The 21,369-nt window shown below is 44.6% G+C and overlaps 2 long non-coding RNA genes and 1 pseudogene across 4 annotated transcripts; 1 reads left to right on the forward strand and 2 right to left on the reverse strand.

Annotated features, from left to right (window-relative positions):
* The first annotated feature begins 811 nt into the window (after positions 1-811).
* LOC123183091 (uncharacterized) lies at positions 812-4,359 on the forward strand. Of its 3 annotated transcripts, none has more exons than XR_006492429.1 (5): positions 812-1,101; positions 1,661-2,809; positions 2,881-3,034; positions 3,522-3,604; positions 3,726-4,359. It is a non-coding gene; the product is annotated as an uncharacterized lncRNA (long non-coding RNA). The 3 variants fall into 3 exon arrangements; XR_006492428.1 differs by having other exon boundaries at positions 1,661-1,746; XR_006492427.1 differs by having other exon boundaries at positions 1,661-3,034.
* Positions 1,777-3,606, reverse strand: LOC123183092 (uncharacterized). The gene is made up of 7 exons (XR_006492430.1): positions 3,500-3,606; positions 3,119-3,429; positions 2,858-3,040; positions 2,594-2,740; positions 2,340-2,520; positions 2,120-2,245; positions 1,777-2,016 (listed from the first exon to the last, which is right to left on the reverse strand). It is a non-coding gene; the product is annotated as an uncharacterized lncRNA (long non-coding RNA).
* Positions 4,360-4,766: 407 nt separating the features above from the next.
* LOC123183090 (uncharacterized) lies at positions 4,767-11,003 on the reverse strand (annotated as a pseudogene).
* Between the last annotated feature and the right edge of the window lie 10,366 nt (positions 11,004-21,369).

Below are 21,369 nucleotides of genomic sequence, written 5' to 3' on the forward strand. Positions count from 1 at the left end.
CGGTCCAGAGGAAGGAGAGGGGAAGGGAGAGCCGACACAGAGAGCACTCACAGGGGCAGGGCAGGCGGCGTGCCCTCACTCTGAGCCAGGCATTTTGTCTTTTTGTGTAGCATGCAAATAATCGAATTAGTAGCTGAAAGTTTATGGCATTTTTAAAACTTGTAATTTTTTTTTCATTTTTTTAGGGGCTCAAGGAGCCCGTCGTTTGTAACGCCGCACTGTACCATCGGCTTGTTTCTATGATTTTCCGAAACTATGCATCAAGTTAGTTTGCAATTAGCTACGCTTTTTTTATATAAATCAAATGAACAAAAGGGCTATAAATAAAAAATGAATTTTTCAATGCATAATTATTTTGAGAGGAACCCATATAAATATTCTTCACCGAATGGGTTGTCGATCATATATATTAAAAATAAAACAAAAGAGACACGCCCGACGATCCATTTGGTCGATGATCGGTTTAGTCTAGGTGGCGTAATTAGGCCACAGAAAAGCAACCAGAGGTCGGATTTTTGCAAAAAAATAAATAAATAACCAGAGGAACAGTAATAAGGAGCAGCCGGTAAAAAGTAAAATAAAAGGAGCAACAAGATGTTACCCGTTGCACTTCGCTTTCTCGGTTTCTCCAGTGGTGTGCGGTCCTCTGTAGCACGGCGCCTCCTCTGCAGCACGCCGCTCTCCGACCACGACGATGACCGGCGGCCCCCCTCCCCCCAACCCACACCACCACCAGAACCACCACGGCCTCGCCCCGTCTCGTCCTATCCCCACCACAGCCTCGCCCCGCCGACCCTTTTCCCCACGACGACCTCTCCCCGGCGGCCCTTATCCCCCACAAGCACAACGACCTCTCCCCGCTGCCTCCTGTCACACCGCGGCCTTGCCTCGCCGCCAACCCCGCGGATCTTCCCTAGATCGGCTCTGCCGCCGCCATAGTACTGCCCCAGAGCAGATCGAGATGTGTGGGAGGAGGCATCTCGAATTGGACTGAGATTCAGTCCGTTGATGTGCCCGCCGTAATCATCGCCCCCCGTGCTTGGCTCACACAGTCGCTCCGGGAAGGAGTTCGCAGCTCGTGTACGTGCTCGGTTGCTGAAGGTATGATGTTCGATTAGATGTTGTTAGTGCACCTACGGTTATCAGTGGGGATTTAGTCAGGTGACATTTTTGAGGCAACCATGTTGTGACAAAGCTGATTGAGTTGTGTATTTGAATCCTGGGTGGCTTAATTTGTCACTATCAGCTAGCTATAATTGATGTTGAGTCATTGTTTTTTGTGGCGGTTGCTTGATTCCTGTGGTATTCACAGGTTATAATGTCACATTATTACCGGCACTAACTAACAAAGAGTTCCAGGGTCACAAGCAAGTTGATATCTGCACAGTTTGTATCAGAAATACATGTGACCCCATCATTTGACATCTGAACTTTGCTGATGCTTATGCCATTGTATGCACAACATGCGCCTTCGCCACATTGTCATTCATTTGTGAGATGTTTCTCTTTCTCTTATGTTGGCATGGATGATATAGAGTAGTGGAAGAATGTTAGTGAAACACATACATGCATGCTATCTATCTGCTTCTTTCCATGTGTGTAGTAACATATTTGTTGTTCAAATCAAGAAATTGTAACGCATTTTCTATACTATATGCAGCCCAATGAAATGTATGGCCTTGAGCTCCATTATTTAGGCCTGATCTCATGAGAGGTGGTATGTCTATTGCATTGGCATACAATAAGGTAAAGAATTGCATTGGCATACCAAATCTGTTGATGAAATGTGCTTCAGGAGTGCTAAGCAGTGAAAAAAATAAACATAATAGCATACCAAATGTACCCTGTTAAGCATAAATGGTCTGAGTTATATTAGGAGGCGTGCCCATCCGTCTGAAGACTGCTCTTAGTATATTCTTCTCTTTTCCATGTTGTAACATTTAGATCAGTCCACTTATCGGATTTTAATTCCATGTGCTCGGATGCATATTTGAATAAATCAACCAGTCCTTCTAGCTGTTGTACCAACAAATGAAAAAAATTATGAGCATGACAAGTGAGAAATAAGAGAAAAAATAGCTTCTTATGAAAAGATGGGGCAGTAGGACTAACTACTAACCGTATTAGTGAGGTCCTTGCGGTTCATTGATGGGCCTAGCGAGTCGAGCACTTGAACACATAGTTTTCTGGCATTTATAACACATAGGTACCAGTGAACTTCGTCCATGTTTATTGGAATGAATATCTGAAGAAAATGATTATTTTAGTTGTACTCCTATGTGGACGAATCGGTCGTTCTCGCTGTAATTCATAGAAATATGTAGAAAAGTAAGACTAACCGTATCATTTTCCATATACTCTTTGGCTCTGTTTAATACCCATGCAGGTGTGGCATCCGTGTTATCTGAGGACGGATAGCAACCGATCTTTATCATGTTAGAGATGCATGCATTCTCTAAGAACACACTTCCACCTGACCTTACTTGTAGATGCTCCGTAGCCAATCACGATCTTCATCGGCTATAGAAATTGAGTGACTGTAAGTTAGGAAATCAAAGATTGGATATGCAGTGTTTCATGTAGCTGGCATCACCTGTGTCGGATTGTTTTTGTTCTCCAGTTGTAAGGACTACTGTAGATTTGGCTCGATGCCGTTTGTCATGTAGGCTTTGTAATATACCTTGTTTATATTGCTCATACCGGGCACTTTCCCTCTGCCTCTTGAGTGCTTGTTTTGCTTCTGTATAATAAGTGTTAATTAGGTACACGACAACATGAGCAACAATGTTTTGTCAATCAGATGTACGGTGTAAGTGTAAATTATGTATGATAGTTAATATGAGCCACAACTGAGTACCATATTAACTGCTGCATCTGTAGGCTTGAAGTGGCGGTCGTAACACAGTCGGTTGGGAGGACTCAATGTCAGAGTCGATACTATGGACATTTTCCTTGTTAGAACCGGCACTATCTGATGTTCTTAATGAATTTGGAGCATGAAGTGGAGTCTGATCACTCATTATCATATCAACAGGTATGCCTGCATCATAATTGTATGTACAATGTCAGTTGTTGACACACGAACTAAGGTATTATGTTTGACAAGAGAACACATGACCTTCCACAGCTGGGGTGTGTCGTTGCTGGGTGACAGCAGACTACGCCCTGGGCCTGTCCACAGTGTCAAAACCTGTCCAAAAGAACACTTAATTAACACGACTTTACTTGTGATTCATGAAATGTATGAGAAAATGGAGTAACCAGGCGACATGGCCACGGGTGGCTTAGATAGAGTGTTGGTTCCATTTAGAATAGCAGACGTAACTTTCTTAGATCCCTTGCCTCCTGTCTTATTTTTTTAGTATTGCATCCCTGTTTACCTCTCCCTCTCCCTCTGTCTCTTTAGTTCTTTTGGATCTGTTTTTTGACCTGCGAGGCAATGACATATTCTGGATTTATGAGATTGAAGTACGTAAGAGTACATGATATATGTATATACCTGAATTGCCGTTGTACGTCAGGTCCTGAAAGGGAGTACGTGCCCCACTATGCTCAGAGGATGCCATATTGTCAACTCAGTTTGTCATGCAGATCATGATGTACTGTAAGTATCAAATTTCATAGTACAAATTACAAATTGTCAGATTAAAAGAGCAATTTCCTTCTGTCTTCTGCCTGATCATCTATACTTGCTAATTCAAATGATCTAACCTGTGCGCTGGCAGGTCAGAAAGTAGTCATATGTCCTCGAGATGCCGCGGGCCACACGGGGTGATAACACCGGAGGTAGGGCAGCACGCCGGGTGGAGAACGTCGCGGCCACCAGGGGCGACGGCGGTGTGGCGACGACGGCGGGGCGAGGAGAGGTTGGGCAGCAAGGCGGGTCGAGGAAGGACGTGCACCGGGGTGGAGGACATCGCGGCCACCAGGGGCTAGGGTGGCGTGGCGACGGCGACGGGGCGAGGAGAGGTACGGCAGCAAGGCGGGTCGAGGATGTCCACCGGGTAAGGACGTCGCAGACACCAGCGCTGATCGCGGCGGTTCCTGGCGTGGTGGCGGCGTAGATCGTGGAGGTGCTGTTTATTTCCCAGGAGTTGTCATCGTGGGGCTGTGTAGCATCCTGAACGGGGGAGTCTGCCGGCAGAACATTTGTTGTGAACTGTCGATCTGATTGTAGTATGGTTGACGTAACGTGGACAGTTAGATGGTACCAAGTGAGTCTGATCGGACGTGGGGGGTTATCCTGTGTGCACTTTCTGGTGTGGATGTAGGGGAAGTCATGTTTGGTCTTTTAATAGTAGTGTAGAAGTGTAGATGTAGATTTGAATATCTTTTTTTTAATATATATATTTTTTGAAATTCTGTTTTTTATAAAAAAATAATTAAACAGATTTTGAAATTCAATTCTGAATATTTTTTGAAATTTAAAAATATCTGTATTTTTTTCAGAATTTTTTGAAATTTAAAAATATGAAATTTGATAAATTTTGAAATTTGAATTTGGAGGCCGAGCTCCAAAGGCAATTTCCGTGGAATCCTACACCTACATAGTGCACTTGCCTGTTTTGGCACTTGTCGGATTCAGACTAATGCCCTCTTCGGTTTCCTGGATTACCTGTGGTTTGAATCCTTCCTTTATTTCTACATTACACTTACGCTCGTATCAGATGCCACATTTTTGTTTCCTACACTGGTCACTCTTGCGAATCAAAACGTGTATCAGATCAATACAAAGCTTATTTATGCCAAGCAGAACTGCAGAAGAAGAAACTCAACACCTGCTTGCCATGTCATTTCTGATTACCAGCACAAAACTAACATCATTTGGCTTATAACAAACACAACGTAAAACCGATATTTCATTACAATCAAGACAAGTTGACAACATCCTACTAAAACAAACAAAATCAGCAATTTATTTTTAGATTGCTGCTGAGGGAAGGGGTACAGCCAGCCAGAGCTCCACCCACGAGGGCTATGGCATCGCTGACAACTGTTGCCGTTTGTTTCCAGAGAGAGGAGCTCCTCAAGCCATTGCAGCTCTCTTTTCTGCCTCCATCTGTTTTAGCTCTGCCAGCCTTTCCACCCATGCCCGGTCTCTTGCCACGGCGGCCATCTTTCTTTCCGTCCGTTCTGCCTCCTTCCTCTTCACAGCAACAGAATACTGTGCTTTGCGCTTCCTCTTCTCAGCCTGCCCAAGCAAAGCAATAATTATAAATATAGAATTCAGGGTCTAGGTATTGATTAATTAGACATATGAACAGAGCATAAGTTTTTGAATCTATCAAGCATCCATCAAGGTAACTTCATGAGACTAGTAAGTATTGACGCACTTCAAACTTGTAGCTTCAAGCCCATGAGAAGAACACAAAAAGGAAAAAAGCAAGAAAGAATAATGAACAGAGTGTTAATAGAAATGTAGGTGTTTGTATTAGCAAAATGCTTTTAAAATACCTACTCGTCTAAACTATGATTAGAGTGAAATGCATGGTTGGTCCATTAACTCAAATTGAAAGCACAGTTTAGTCCATAAACTCAAAATCTACATAGATTAGCCATCAACTGAATTAAGAGCACACTTCAGGCCAAAAAACGCTTCGCCGGGCCTGATCCTGCACACATGGCTGCAAGCTCAGCTAAGGCTGGACCGCATCTGCGAGAGATAGCTTTGACAGTGGGCTATGTGCAAAATTGTCGAAAGTAAAGAGTAGCTGGAGCGAACCCCTTCCGTCTCCCCCTTCTCATCTTCTCTCTGCCTCGATGCCATAGCCACCGTGACCACAGGAAGGAGATCGATAATAACAGACGGCGGGTCAACACCGGCTACGGTGTGTTTTTCTTCTCCTCTTCTCTCTGCCACCCCTGCCTCTTCCAATCAGTAGGGTTTTTTGCCATCTATGATCGATTGCATCATCTCTGTGGTGGTGTTCATGTATATGACAATGGAATGATGCGAAATTATTGGTATTGAGGTTTATTTCTGAAGCATGCCTATGGTTTTGTTCCTGTTTGTGTTGATCTGAACATGTGATCTCTTCATGTAGAAGAACTGAATGTAAATTTGTTTTAGGGTAATATAACTGGGTACATGTGATCAGTATGTTAGCCAAAACTGAACATTTGATCTCTATTAACTGAAAGATGGTATATTTGATCTCTGTTTAACTGAAAAGGCTGAACCTTTACTTTTGATCTCTGTTTAAGTTTAAAAATCGGATTTGCTATTTTACAGTCGACTGTTTTTCAATTCGTTGCCATTCAAATACCTGTCTGTCCGTTCTAGCGCAGAGATTCGCGCTGGAAGGTGTGGTTTTCGGGCTGGTTTCTGTCGGGCGCGGTTTTTTCCTTTTGTCCCAGCCCGTTAAGGCCGCCCCGGTCCTTTACCGCCTGGTTCTTGAATTTTCTGTGTCTTTTTCCCATTTTCATTTCGGTGGCACTGTTTCGATAAGGCAGAGAGGAAGAGGCGCTCGAGCGGCGGAGGAGCGAAGGCGATTCCCGTGGTTCATGTCGATTCTGAGATCCCCTTCCGCTCGAGCTTGATTTCTCCTCCCTTTCTCTTTGTTCCTCGGCTGCCCCGATTGGTTGTTCTCGTCTGTCTCTCCCCCCTGTGTGATCTAGGTCTCTCCTCTGTTTCTGCTATTATAGCTTCGAGATCTATGTATGTTCTGGTGTTGGATTGATGGATGGTGTATGTTCCTGCCCGTGTTTGGTGTAGATTTCCTTGCTCTTGTAGATTTTCCCCATACCTCCCGATGTGTTTGTGTCAGATCTATGAAATCGATGTGGTTCCTCTGGTTAGCTCTTTAGCTCTTTCATGTTTGAATCCCCTCGGGTGTAGGCGCTAGTGGGTGTTTCGTTTCCTGTAGTCGTTGGTAGGTGTCTAGATTTAGTGATTCCATTGGACTTTTTTGTTGTTAGGGTTGGTGATTTTGCTCTGGTAAGGGTCTCTGTATCCTCTTGACTTTTCATTCTAGATGTATGTAATTTGGGGTAGGTTAGATGTAGGTGTTTGTTTCCCTGGTTTAGGATTGTCATAATTTCAGAGATTAGTTCTGCTATATTTCTTTGCCATGATGATTCTCCAGTGGATGTCGTTGATTGTATTTTTTCTGCAATCCCCTGTGTTCTAGCCCTGCAATTACCCTTATGTTGTCAGTCTTAGATCCCTCCGATACATTTTTTCAGTTTCCTTTGTATTAGAGTGTAAGCTTAGGTATTAATGTGTACTTTCAGTAGTATTTTTGTGGTAAATCCTATGCACTTAGTCATCTATTTGGCAGCATTTTTCATGTGCTTACACCGTAGTTCATGTTCTTGCCCTAAATTTTTGTGTAGGGTTTTCATTACACTATAATAGTCATCTGATTTGTAGTGTAATTCCCATGCTTAGTCAGTGTATTTTTTAGATATATTACAGTGTAATTTACCCCACAATTACACTGTAATTCCCAAGAATTTCCTCTATGTTTTTCTTTTTTCTTAGACTACTTCTTTTAGACTGTAATATTCATCTGATTTGTAGTGTAATTCCTATGCTTAGTCACTGTATTTTTTAGATATATTACTGTGTAATTTACCCCACAATTACACTGTAATTCCCACGAATTTCCTTTATGTTTTTCATTTTTCTTAGGCTAGTTCTTTTACACTGTAATATTCATCTGATTTGATGTGTAATGTACCCGAGAATTCCACTATAATTCCCATCAATTTCATGCAGGTTTTCATTCTTAAGCTTCTCATCACATTAAGTGTAATTTTCAGAACTATGGTCCCTCTAGGCTACTAGGTTTGATTTATATTGCATTCATTTTTGGAACCTTTTTTGTAGTCTGCTGCTTAACTTGCAATTTCACAGCAAGTGTAATTGCAGAGGCAAACAACACTGCAAATTTAGGTCAATTACAATGGAAATCACAGTGTAATTTCAGTACACTTGCACTGTAATTTGAGGGATTTTACAGTATAAATTTAGGGAAATTACTACTGTAATTCATGTGCAACATTCAGTGTAATTTGCAGGGCAATTACTGTGTAAATCACAGGGAAATTACACTGTAATTCTAATGCAACTGTAATTCTTGTGCAACTCACTGTTAGTCACAGGGTAGTTACAACATAATTTCCAGGGCAATTTTGTTTGGTTTGTCTTTGTTAGGTTGGTTTGTCTTTGTTGGGTAACATCATTTTTCTAGATGGTTTTTGGGGTTTGTCAATGTTAGATGATACTGTGAAACCTGCAAATCTACAGATTTATAATGTAATTCAACTGCACATTTACACTATAACTCCACCGTAAAACTGTAAACATACTAGTGTGATTCAAATGATTCACTACTGTAAATTACAAATGAGGTTCACAGACTTACACTAATTTATAGTGGTATAATCTACAGTTCTTACACTGGTAATATGCAGTAGTTTTTTTCATAATTTTCAAGGTGTGCTCATGTAATTACAGTGCTATTCTTGTTCTATGGTTGATCTACTTTGTTTTCATGTACACCCCCCTCTTTGTTCTGTTGTTTTGGCAACGGGTCTAGTTGAGTGCAACCCGTTGGGCATTTAAGAGGATTTTCAGAGATATTATACTGTATTTTATAGTGTATTCCGTTGTACTTTTTGCAGTCAAATTGAACTGCAATTGCATTTGTCTTTTACAGTGTAAGCACAATGTTTTTTCAGTGTAATTACAGTGTATATTCAGAGTAATTACAGTGTATGTAACACAGTGTATGTAATTTTTTCAGTGGATATTCAGAGTAACGCACTGTATGTAATTACTGTGAATATTCAAAGTAATTACAATGGGCATTTAAGTGGAATTTCAGAGTTATTATACTGTATTTCCAGTGTACCTTTGTAGTTAAATTGAACTGTGATTACACTGTTTTTTATAGAGTAAGTGCTGTGCTTTTTGACTGGGATTTTCACTGTAATTACTCAGTGTGTATGTTCACTAGGATATTCTGTTTGGGGATGTGAACATGTGGGCACACATGCTACTAAACTATCTAGTTATCCGTTGCTTGATTCATGTGGGTTTCGTATATAGTGTGTGCTTTTTTCTTCCACTATATAGTTTGTTCTGGCTTTATCTGTGCTTTACAATGTTAGTGAACTGTCCAGTTCATGTTTCCTCTCTTGATTTATGCATTACATCTGCTGTTTTCACATGTCCTGGCAAAATTTCTCTCTAGATCTTCAGAGCTTAGAAAATTCACGAGCATCAAAGTGGGGATTGGAATTGGAGAATCTTCGGAACTGAGAAAATTGGGACCCCTCCCCTGGCCTTTTTACTGTCCAGGCGTAATTGTGGTCTAGTTTTAAGAAGCAGGGTCTAGGGCATCAAACCCGTTATGGTCCAGATGGGATTTTAGGCTGGGCCGTTTCAGTCCTGATACATCAATGCGCTGCTTTTGCTGTTCGTCAGACATACATACAGCCAAAGGAGGAAATAAAGGGCATACACGTGTCAGCTGCCTATTTGGTGCAAAATTTGATTGTAATTCAATTGGATTTCAGTCGACTGTCAAATAGACAGTCCCTTAAAAATTCAGTTGTTCCACAAACCTTCTATAGTTCAAAAACTGAATCTTTAGATATACTATGTTTTAGAGCAGAAAATGAATTTTAGTGCACAAACTGAATTAGTACAGGAACTGAAAAGACTGAACCAGATACTGGACCTTTACATATACTCTGTTTTAGTGCAGAAAATGAATTTTAGTGCACAAACTGAATTAGTACAGGAACTGAAAAGACTGAACATTTACTGTTCATCTACATTTAAGTTTAAAAGTTCAGCTGCTCCACAAACCTTCTTTAGTTTAGATACTGAATCTTTAGATACACTCTGTTTTAGCGCAGAAAATGAATTTTAGTGCACAAACTGAATTAGTACAGAAACCATTGCAAAAACTGATTTTTTTTTTTGTTTCTTTGCTTTCTTTAAGTGCAGAAATTTATTTATTTTCTTTCTGGAGCTACGGCCGCCACCCCAGAAGAATTGGGGATTTCGAAAGGGAAATTTGCAGGTGTGTCCATTTTGCAAATAGGCCCCTGTGAAATCTATGACTCAGGTACAGTCCAGCCACAGTCGAGCTGGCAGCCATGTGTGCAGGTTTAATCACCCCGAAGCGGTTTCTAGCAGATTTTGAGTTTGTGGCCTCAAGTGGTTTATGGACTAACCATGCATTTCACTCCTATGATTAGCTAGTTCCGTTCTAACATGAAATTTAGCACTACTCGGTAGCATGAAAAAACTACTTTTGTTCTCAGGATTTCATTCCCCTGTTAAAACTACCTATGTTCTCAAAATTTCATTGGCCTGTTACTCCAGAGACACAGATAGATTTTGATAACCTTGCATAAACCCATCACACAATCAAAACAAGCATTGCAGGGAACTGAACAAAATGCAAACCATGATAAAGTCCTTGCGCTGCTTGATCCGCTTCTTCTCCTTCCTCCCCTGTACGCTGCCCTCATTCGGCTGGCTCGAAGGGATAGGCTCCCCCGGCATGCACTTCACCCAGTAGTGTGGACCTGCCAACCAATAACAGCAGCATCAGCAGTGTTAACCAGACTGAAACTGCAAGAGCGGCGCACAGTTTGAATGAATCACACAAATCAGCACAGCAGGCACGCACTATTAAAATGGTGATAATCCAAATTAACCATGCAGATCTTTGAATCGTGACAGCTACAAAACGGAATGGCAGGGATCACCATACCTTTGGGTCGCAGGCTGGCCCTCTTGCGCCGGGACACGAATCCTGGACGCCGCTTGGGGAACCTGGTCTCCATGAACCCTCTGAAGAGGCTGGCGCCCATTTCCGGTGCGGTGGCCACGGCGGCGGAGAACGGCCGGAACCCGATCGGATCCAGGAGCCGGAGAGGACGGGCAGGGAGCGCAGGAGGACCTGGGGCGCGCCGGGAAAGAGGCGCTTCCGGCAGTAGAGCGGCGGGCGGGCTCGCCGGAGGGCTCGGAGGAGCGCCATCGAGGCCAGTTCTTTTGAGCTATCCTGTGAAAATAAGCTCCAGATAAGCTCATGTGAAAATAAGCTCCAGTAATAAGCCAGACAGTTCTTTTTAGTTTTTAGTGCCTGTTTTTTCAGCTTATCTGTAGTATAATCTTAATACCATTGTATGCTTGTAATGTAGTGTTGCATCACAATCCTAGTAACAAAGATAGCCACTAGGATGCTCTTTATCATTTATATACACATGATATGTTTCATCAGCACATTATCTAAGAAGAAAACTATTATCTTCAGCCCATTGTATGCCTGTACTGTAGTAACAAACATAGCTACCTCGGTTACTAGTTGATGAAAAAAAACAGGGAAACAGAGCCGGCTTGGAGATTGCTTCCATGGAAGCCATGGCAGCCGGAGCTCGCTGATCGAGCGGGGCTTCCTCAACGGTGGTACGGAACGTAACGGAGGGAGAGGGAGAAGGAGCAGGGGAGCTCACCTTGGACGGCGCGGAGAGGAAGCAGGGGAGCTCGGCTGCTCGGGGACGTCAGCAGTGGAGGGGGCGGGGCGGTGCGTGCGCACGGCGGACGGCTGGCAGCTGGGACGGTGGCGGTGTGGAGGAGGGGAGCGGCGGCGGCGGTGCTTACGGCGAGGTGCCGCAGGAGAGGGCGAGCCGGCGGCGGCGGCTCGATCTGGATGAGGAGAATCAGGGGAATGAAGGGCGACTCCTGTCCTGTTCGTATGGGCCAGCCCGAATCTGATTTTTTTTCCTTCTTTTTTTATTTTTCTTTTTACTTTACATATTTTGAATTCATGAACATTTTTTAAAAATTTATGAACATTCTCTTAAAGAGTGTACCTTTTTTAAAATTCACAAAAAAAAATCATAAATCGTGATTTTTTTGAATCATGCATAGTTAAATGCACAAAGAATTTTTCAGAATAGTGATCATCTTTTAAACTCGTGAACATTTCTCATAAATCGTGACCATTTTTCGAATTCGCAAACATTTTTTGAAATTGGGAGTGAAATCATTTTTTAATTCATGAATAGTTTTTACAAATTCGTGAACATTCTCTTAAACCATGAACATTTTGTGAATTCCCGAACATATTTTTGAAATCGTGAACATTTTTTTATTCGAAATTTGTAACTTTTTTGAATTTTAGAACTTTTTGATTTCCCGAATTATTGGATAAAAAACAAAAGGAAAAAAGGGGGCGAGCCAGCAAATGGGTCGGCCCAGAAGGGCGCGAAGGGGAGCGAGGGGGCTGCGCGTGCCTGGTTTCTGGCGTGCGGGCCAAAAACGGGAGGACCTAGAATGAATCCTACGCGACACGCATGTTCACTCAGCCGACTCAAACTCCCCTAAAAAAAACTCAGCCGACTCAAACCGACAAAAAGCGGGAAAAGCCGCATCCATTTGAGCAACTCTAACGCGTCGACACATTTTGTCTGTACGCTTCCATTGGGTCGAAACGGACAGAAATCATGGCCCAACGCGGTGCCGCATTGGCCGAGACAAAACAATCTTTTTTCTTGCAGTCACAAATTTGCAAAATAGACTAATAAAACATTTTTCTTCATTGACCGAGACAACACAAGCCTAAATAATAATTTTGCAAGAGCCGGTAAAGCACATAACCTCTCCTACCTAAAAGGAACGTAAGGTTTTGCCGTATGCTCGTCCTTCATTCCTCGCCTACTTTCCCCTCATGTTCACCTGTTTTGATTTTTTTTCATCCCATCTTTATTTTAGTGATTCTTCATGAAAACCGACTCAACTATCCGGCTATCCCACCTTTAATTTACAAATAAATTTTAATTTCCTTTGTTACAAAGATCCGGGCTCTTGTAACCCTACCCCGTCTGTGCAGCCTGAGAAAAAACAAAGGAGGGGGGGGGGAGACACTCTCCTGTTCCCAACCCTACCCGCCGCCATTGCCGAAGATCTGAAATGCTCTTTGAGTGTGACCTGAGCGTGGCTCAGATTGTTAGGTTTCTTGTGGTGAATCAGCCCGCCAAGATTCATATCCTAGGCTTGGCACTGGTGCATGCATTTTTCTCGATTTATGTCAGACTTTGTTCATTTAGTGGGACGAGATGTTCTCGTCGAGTCAACGTGCATGTGGTGACTTCGTCAATGTCAAGATATTGTGTCAGCTCAGTATCTCGAAGGAGCTCATAGGGATAGGGTAGTGTGTGTGTGTGCACACGCGCTTATTGTATGTACGTGTATGCGAACATCTCCAAATGATTTTTTACGCAATCAAATTAATGTGGGCAGGTAAATCACGGGCTAACTTAGGACTCTGATAAGTGTCACACGTCAGGTACGAACACACGGCAACTCCGGACATTTTTTTGGTGACAAGCTTAGAGCATCTCCAACGGCCGCACAAAAATTCCGCGCCCAATAAACGTTATAGCGCGCCACTGTAGCACTTTTAATGCGTCGGGACCAACTTTGCTTTAGCAGGCGCCCAAAAACGCGCGCCCAAAAAGCAGACAGTGCAAATTGTGAAGCGCGCGCAATCCGGCGCCCCAAATATGCTGCGCGCGATAGCGTTTTTCAGCGCGCGCCCAAAAACTTTTAGCGCTACAGCTTCTGCTGAAGCTGTCCGGCGCCCAAAAAAACAAACTTTTAATGCGCGGAGCTCTTTTTGGGCGCCTGTTGGAGATGCTCTTAGTCACGTGAGGATACCAACATTGTGCTTTAGTTTATATTTTGACAGAAACTTACCGTGTGTCACTGAAATTTGCCATCTTACCTGACTATTGTCATAAAAAAAAAGGTCAGCTATGTGTGACACCTATCTATCATTATTACAATATATTCATGCCAGGTTGCAACACACGAACAAATACGACCTAAAATCGGAATGGCATTGCGTTGCTCAACTTTATTAGAAAGGAAGAAAATCGACTTATAGTCTTGTACCGAAATATAAAAGGGCTAGCTTAATAACCTGGTAACACAAGTGAAAGAACTAAGCTAGTCCATTTATTAATAGGTAAAGATATATACTACAACATGGGTATGCATGCCACCTCATGCCGAGGTTGCATCTAGCTAGCTAGCAACGGGTGGTTCTACGCGACCTGTAGCTACACGCCTTGGTCACAAACCGATGAAGGGACGCGCCACCGGCCGGCGAGCACGACCACTTCGTTCCGGGGCATCTGGCCACCGGCATCGTCGGCCCACACTTATCCCCGAGATGGCCTCGCCACGCCTATGCACACCCGCAGTCCACTCGGCACCACTGACCACTGTGGGTGCGTACGCATTGTATGGGCTCCAAGCCTCCAACCTCCAAGCGGCGTGTGAAAGCGAGACCCGTAGAAAGGAACCGAATTGACGGGCATGCACAGCGACCGCGCACCGGCAGTCGGCCCGAGTGCAACGCGCAACCCACCGCCTTTCCCCTCTGCCCGCACCCGAGCCGCTTCGCGCTTCGGCAAATTTTCATGTTTTGACCCTTTTATGAAAGTTAATCTAGATCTGACGTCAGTTTGTAAAATTTTCGGGATCTGACATTTTTTCTACCGCCAGGGTCCATGGCCGTAGGGTGTAACAGCCTACCGTCAGACCCCTGGCGGTAGGAAACATCCCTACCACCAAACAGGCTAACGATAGGGTGTACAACCCTACCGCCAAACCGGCGGTAGGTACGAGTATGCACTGTGTTTCATTTTTGAAAAAAAAAATAAGATGTGCAACCCTACTACCAGGGAACTTGACGGTAGGCTATTATAACCTATCGTCATGGACCTTGACGGTAAAAAAAGGTTAGATCTTAAAAATTTGCAAGACAGGATTAGATCTCGATCAAGTTTAAAAAAAGGGTCCCCCGCAAAAAAAAGTTTTGAAAAAGGATCAAAACATGAAATTTAGCCCCGCGCTGTCACCACCGGCACCGTCCGTGCACGAGAATCCATCAACGATCGAGCGGTTAGAGCATCTCCAGCCGTTGCCCACCCCCCCCCACAGGACGCATTAAAATCGCCCCTAGGGGCGAGCCGGCGATACAATCGGCGCTGGGGGCGGTTTTGCGCCCAGTCGTCGCCCCCGGCGCCGAAATTGGCCCACTTTTCAACCCCATTTCGGCGAATAAAGGGCCCATATGGGCGAGAATAGACCCATATTCGGCGTGGTTCGCCGTGTCTCGGCGTTCAATTATCAACACAATTTTTTTCTTATCACATTTTCATCACAGAAAAATCAAATACTTCAACAAAATAGTACAACAACAAATAGTTCAATACAAATTATATAGTTCAACAAATAAAAACTCATATTTCATCACACGTCGCGCCCGGCGTCCCCCTTGAGCCTCCATAGGTGCTCAATCAGATCTTTCTGCAGTTGATGATGCACCTGTGGGTCTCGGATCTCCTAACGCATACTGAGATAGGCAGTCCAGGTTGCCGGTAGCTGGTGATCAACTTCGGCTAGAGGACCCTGCCTGTAGTATGGTTCAGTGTCAAACACTAGGTCTTCTTGCTCGCTCTCGATGATCATGTTGTGCAAGATGACACAACAAGTCATAATCTCCCACATTTGATCTTTGGACCAGGTCTGAGCGGGGTACCGGACAACAACAAATCGAGATTGGAGCACACCAAATGCCCGCTCGACATCCTTCCTGCAAGCCTCCTGAATCTTCGCAAACCAGGCGTTCTTGCCTCCTGGCACAGGGTTTGAGATCGTCTTCACAAATGTCGACCATCTCGGATAGATGCCATCAGCTAGATAGTACCCCTTGTTGTAGTGCCGCCCATTGATCTCGAAGTTCTCCGAAGGAGAATGACCTTCAACAAGCTTGGCAAAGACAGGAGAACACTGCAACACGTTGATGTCATTGTGAGTTCCTGGCATACCAAAGAAGAAGTGCCAAATCCAGAGGTCCTGTGTGGCCACCGCCTCAAGTACCACACTGCAACCGCCTTTGGCGCCTTTGTACATCCCCTGCCAAGCAAATGGGCAATTCTTTCATTTCCAATGCATGCAGTCGATGCTTCCAAGCATCCCAGGAAATCCTCTTGCTGCATTCTGTGCTAGGATCCGAGTAGTGTCTTCCGCATTGGGTGTTCTCAAGTATTGCGGTCCAAACACAGCCACCACTGCCCAACAGAACTTGTAGAAACACTCTATGCTGGTGGACTCGGCCATGCGCCCATAGTCGTCGAGTGAATCACCGGGAGCTCCGAATGCAAGCATCCTCATCGCTGTCGTGCACTTCTGGATCGAGGTGAATCCAAGTTTGCCGGTGCAATCCATCTTGCACTTGAAGTAGTTGTCGAACTCCCGGATGGAATTCACAATTCTGAGAAAGAGCTTTCGGCTCATCCGATAACGGCGCCGAAATGTTTTGTCGCCGTGAAGTGGAGCATCGACGAAGTAGTTGGAGTAGAGCATGCAGTAGCCTTCGAGACGATGCCGGTTTTTTGCTTTCACCCGCCCAAAAGCCGAGCCACCTCGCCGCGGCTTTTCAGTGCTCGCCAGCAGCTGGGCGAGGGCGGCGAGCACCATCAGATGCTCTTCTTCCTGGACGTCGGCCTCGGCTTCCTCTTCCAGCAGCGCGGCGAGCGCTTCCTCGTCATCCGAGTCCATCGCCGAGGCAGGCAAATCGCCGAACACCCCCGGTGGGCGTGCACCCGCCGCTAAACTGCCCCTCCGCGGCCGGAAACGACGGCCGGAAACGCCTAACTGCTGTTGGAGGGGCTGCCTCGGCGAACCTCTGCTATTTTTCCGGCGGGGAATGGCTATCTAGCGGTGAAAGGCGGCGGTCGGCGCCGGGATATAGCTAGTGGCGGCCTAGGGCGCGGGGGCTGGAAGGCGAGTCGGGGAAGAAAATCTTGACTTTTCACCTGAGGTGTGGGCCAGCCGCGCTTTTCCCTTGCGTCGGAGCCTCCGATCACCCCCCCCCCCCCCAGTGCGCCGGGTTCGGCCTGCGGTCGCCGGGCAAAAAAAAGGGCCGAACCGGCGCTTTTCGTCGTCCTGGGAACGCGACTAGGGCGTTTTTTTGACGTCGGCGCCGAAAAAGTGGCCTAGGGGGCCTGTTGGGGGCGTGGCTGGAGATGCTCTAAGAGAGAGGACTCCGAGGGGGCGTACGAGTGAAGCGAGCCACCAACGAACTAATTAAATAAAGATTCCATTCGTTATTAGTGGAGGTAGTAATCATCAATTAGTGGCCTGATTTGATGCGTGAGACGGAGAGCTTACCGAACGCGCGCCCAACCGACGGATACTTTGGTACGAATCAGCTAAAGCTACTAGCTAAAGCTCCATCATCATGCATTTTGCGTTGCATGCATGGGTAGTACATGCCGCTTTATCTGGTTAGTCCATTGGTCCATTTGTTAGTTAGTTAATCTTGTTCCTCTCTTTTCTGGTACGTCTGTCTCTTAGTACTTTTTCGCCCAGCATTTTGGCCCCCGACTCCTCGCCTTCACTCGGAAAAGAATAAGCACCACTGAAGGAGCGGCCACTTTGTCTGATTGCTTCATTGGTCCATTTGTTGGTTAGTTTTGTACTGCATGTTCCTCTCTTGTGTGGTACTACGAATGTGTCAGAGACTTATTGTTTCGCTCAACATTTCAGCCCAACATCTGGCCTTCACTCGAAAAGGGATGAGCGCTAGTGAATCGGTGGTAAGGACAGCACGACGGCACTGTGCAGGTACAATCAAATTCTCATGGGTTTAGATGTCTCGCTTTCTTTGCTTTTTGAGCTAATGTGGTTCGGCTTAATCGATTATTTAACATTTCTTGTTCAACATCAACTTTACCGGATAACTTTGAACAAATAAAACCATCTGATATTTCATCCATAAACTTGTCGACTAGAGTGTGGATTGGTCCCTCAGTGCACACTCAACGATTATGGTATCGGACAAATGCAATATGGATAAATAAAACCATATGTAATGTCAAATATGTGTTTTGGAGAACATGCAGAGCAAAGAACTTCAATGTTAATGTGCCACCCGTGATTGAAGAAAGAGCCGCCATGTGGGCCAACCGGTAAGATAGGAAAAAGTGCCGATCAAGGTTAAGCACCACACAAAAAAAAGGTTAAGCACCATGCCACGTCATCAAAGAAATCACTTCCATTCCCAAGAGGGATCAAATTTGTGCGGTATCGAAAGCCGATGGTACAAATTGTTCGTTTTAACGTTGATGAACCAAATCCTCACTAGTCGATAAGTTGTTGTGGGGCAAAAAAAATTATGTATATCCTTGAAAGATCCACTTAAATACATTGGGTGGATAAATAAAATTATATTTACCCACAATAAATAATGCCAAATGTGTGTTTTGAAAAATGATGGTTGCCTGCAGTATATGATGGCCGACATGCAAGTTCATCGTCCTTTTCGGAAAAAGAAAAGTGTTTTGGAGAACACAACATATCGACAAGTTTGAAAGAAAAGGAGTGACTAGCAACCAGCTACAATGATCCCTTCCAATGAAACAACCTAAGAACGGTGAGGATTCAATTTGATAGTATTTCAGGGGAAAACATTGCATTTATGGGTATATGCCACTTCATCTGATTAGTCCATTTGTTAGTTAATCGTGCTCCTCTTTTGTGGTACATAGGTGTCCCAAGAAGTTATTTTTCCTGTCACAATCAACATTTTGGCCGAACACCTGGCCCTCACTCAAAAAAAGGACGAGCACAAGTGAATCAGTGATAAACTGAGCATTCAACACGTGTGGGTAAGGACAGCACCGCAGCACTGTGCACATACGGTCAATTCACATGGGTTCTGATATCCCGTTTTCTTTTTTTGAGTCAACCCATCAACGTTTCTTTTTCCACCCCATGTTGGCATCTTCATTGCAGGGGTGCTTCTGTAGACGCTTAGAAAATAAAAAATATTAATTATGGAACTGGCGTCCCTGTGAGAGTCTGTTTCTACAACGCAGGGCTCTTTGTTTTAGCGCTAACAGAATTAGTTTCCTATGTAAAAAAACTCTAGCGTTGGTTAAAATTGCTCGTACGTGAAGAAAAGGGATTAGGGCGTCCGGTGACTGAACTGGCATCGATGCCAGCCAAAAAACCTGGCATCGGATGGGATTTAAGGAAAACGGCAAGGATTTAATCCCTGGCACCTGGGCTAAGCGCCCCCATTGTAGATGCTCTAACTGTTTGGTTAAACAAATGATAAAATGATTTGACATTTCCTCCGTAAAACTGTTGACCAATACTTTAAAATCAGACAACCACACCCTCAATTTTTCATACCCGACAAGTTTTGTCTCTCCGCTAAGCCGAAGCAGTATCCATGCTGAGGAGCAGGGTATTCGGGCCGCAGGGATCGAGCCACAACGACAACGGGGTGAACTCGTCATCGCAACACTTGTACGTAGGCAGGTAACGAGCATGATGTGGTGGTGCGGGTTACCGGCATGGGCTCGCATGGCAGGATCCACTCGTCGTAGCAACCAGGGCGGTCTCAAGTGCGTGAGGCCCAGCGTACACCATGCATGTGCTCTTGGCTCCATAGCGCCCGCCACTGCGAAACGGTGTAGGGTGGAGCGAAGTAAGTGGAAAGAGAAAGAAATCAAGGGCGACCATGTTGCTGCTGCTAACTAGACCACACACAAAAATAGTTGTAGTGTTGGTGTGCCACACAAAACACAAAAAAGAGTTGCCAGGTGGGCCCTACCGGTAAGGGAGACAAAGAGTATGACCCAAAAAAAATCCGCTAGGATACGTCAGCATGAATAAGTGTCAGTCAAGGTTAAAACCGCGCCGCGTCATACAAAGCTTGCTATCGTTTCAGAGAGGGACAAGACTCTTGGCCGACATCAAAAGTTAAAAGTTGAGGGTGCAACTTGTTCGGTTTAAAGTCATGAACCAAATTCGTACTAATTGAGAAGTTGAGGGATGATAAACATTTTTATCACTTTGATATTTACATCCACTTAAACTGCTTTGGTTTGATAAATAAATCATATCTGTAAACAATAAACAATGTTCAACATGTGTTTTAAAGAACGATAATTGTGTGCGTTTATATGACGCGGAGGCTATGGGTTCATCATCCTTTTCAGAAAAATGTGGTTTGGAGAATATGTGCATTGACAAATGATATAGAACCTTACCGGAAGGACTAGCAACCCTCTACATTGATCCCTTCGATGATATGGGGATCTTCAATGCAGACCCCCGAAACAGACACTGCATTTGTTTGTGGTCTGGTCACGACTAGTCCACGGACACGGATACGGGAGCCGGCATCCAACCATGTCTCCTAAATGTTTGCCCATGTTTTTTAAGCCCGCGACACTCAAAACAATTATAGAAAATAGCACAATTCAACCATAAATAACACGTACATATCCCTACTACAACAATAGCTCAAGTGTAAATATTATATCCTAGATATAAAAATTGATAAAAGAAGGGTCTCCCCCTTCTGATTTCCATTACTAAGAGAAACCAAGGATTCACAAGTCACTGCACAGGCTAGGAAGGCAAACTAAAGAGCAGCACACACAGCGCATCTCTTCTGGCAATACCAAAACAACGACACTTGAGTCAGAATTGAAACAGGTCATTCCACACATTGTTGCCCTAGAGCTTCGTCCAACAAACAGACGAGGTACCATATTGGATGATGAATTGCGTCCGGGTAGCTTGGCCAGGACCAATGCGGGCGTTTTGAGGTTCCGCGTTTGGAGATGCCCTATTTGTAGAAGTGCATGCTCTAGCCAATGCAACCAAAATACTGATCTGATGGAAGAGACTAGGCAATACAATTATATGTCAACACTCCCCCTCACGTGTGGCTCCCTCAGGCCTAAACGTGGACCGAAGGTGGGCTGCAATTTAATTGCGCTAGCCGGGTCTTGAACTCAAGACCTCTTGACTCTGATACCATGTAGAAGTGAATGCTCTAGTCAATGCAACCAAAATACCGATCTGATGGAAGAGACTAGACAACACAATTATATGTCAACACCTACCAACATAAGATCGACGAGGATTCAGTTCAACAGTATTTTAGGTGAAAACATTGCGTTTACTATATTAGAGCATCTACAACCACATATGGCAAATCTGACCCCGCGAACGCGTCCGCGAGAGCATCTACAACCACATATGGCAAATCTGACCCCTCAAACGCCCGCGGACGCGTTCGCGGGGAGTGACCGGGCACACCTCAAATTTCATTTGTTGCATCGGGACATCTCATACTCGATTCTTATATCCATACAAAGACATGCAAAAAGAAATAGAACCTACGTACTACGTCGAGCATAGCTACTCCTCGTCGGAGATCACCACGATCTCCGTGCCCGGCTCCGGCAGCATGGTCGGTAGCTGCAGCTCCGGCTGCTCCGCTCCGGCCTCCTCCGCCTCTATCTCTG

The sequence above is a fragment of the Triticum aestivum genome, chromosome 1D (assembly GCF_018294505.1).
Source record: "Triticum aestivum cultivar Chinese Spring chromosome 1D, IWGSC CS RefSeq v2.1, whole genome shotgun sequence".
Lineage (NCBI taxonomy): Eukaryota > Viridiplantae > Streptophyta > Magnoliopsida > Poales > Poaceae > Triticum > Triticum aestivum.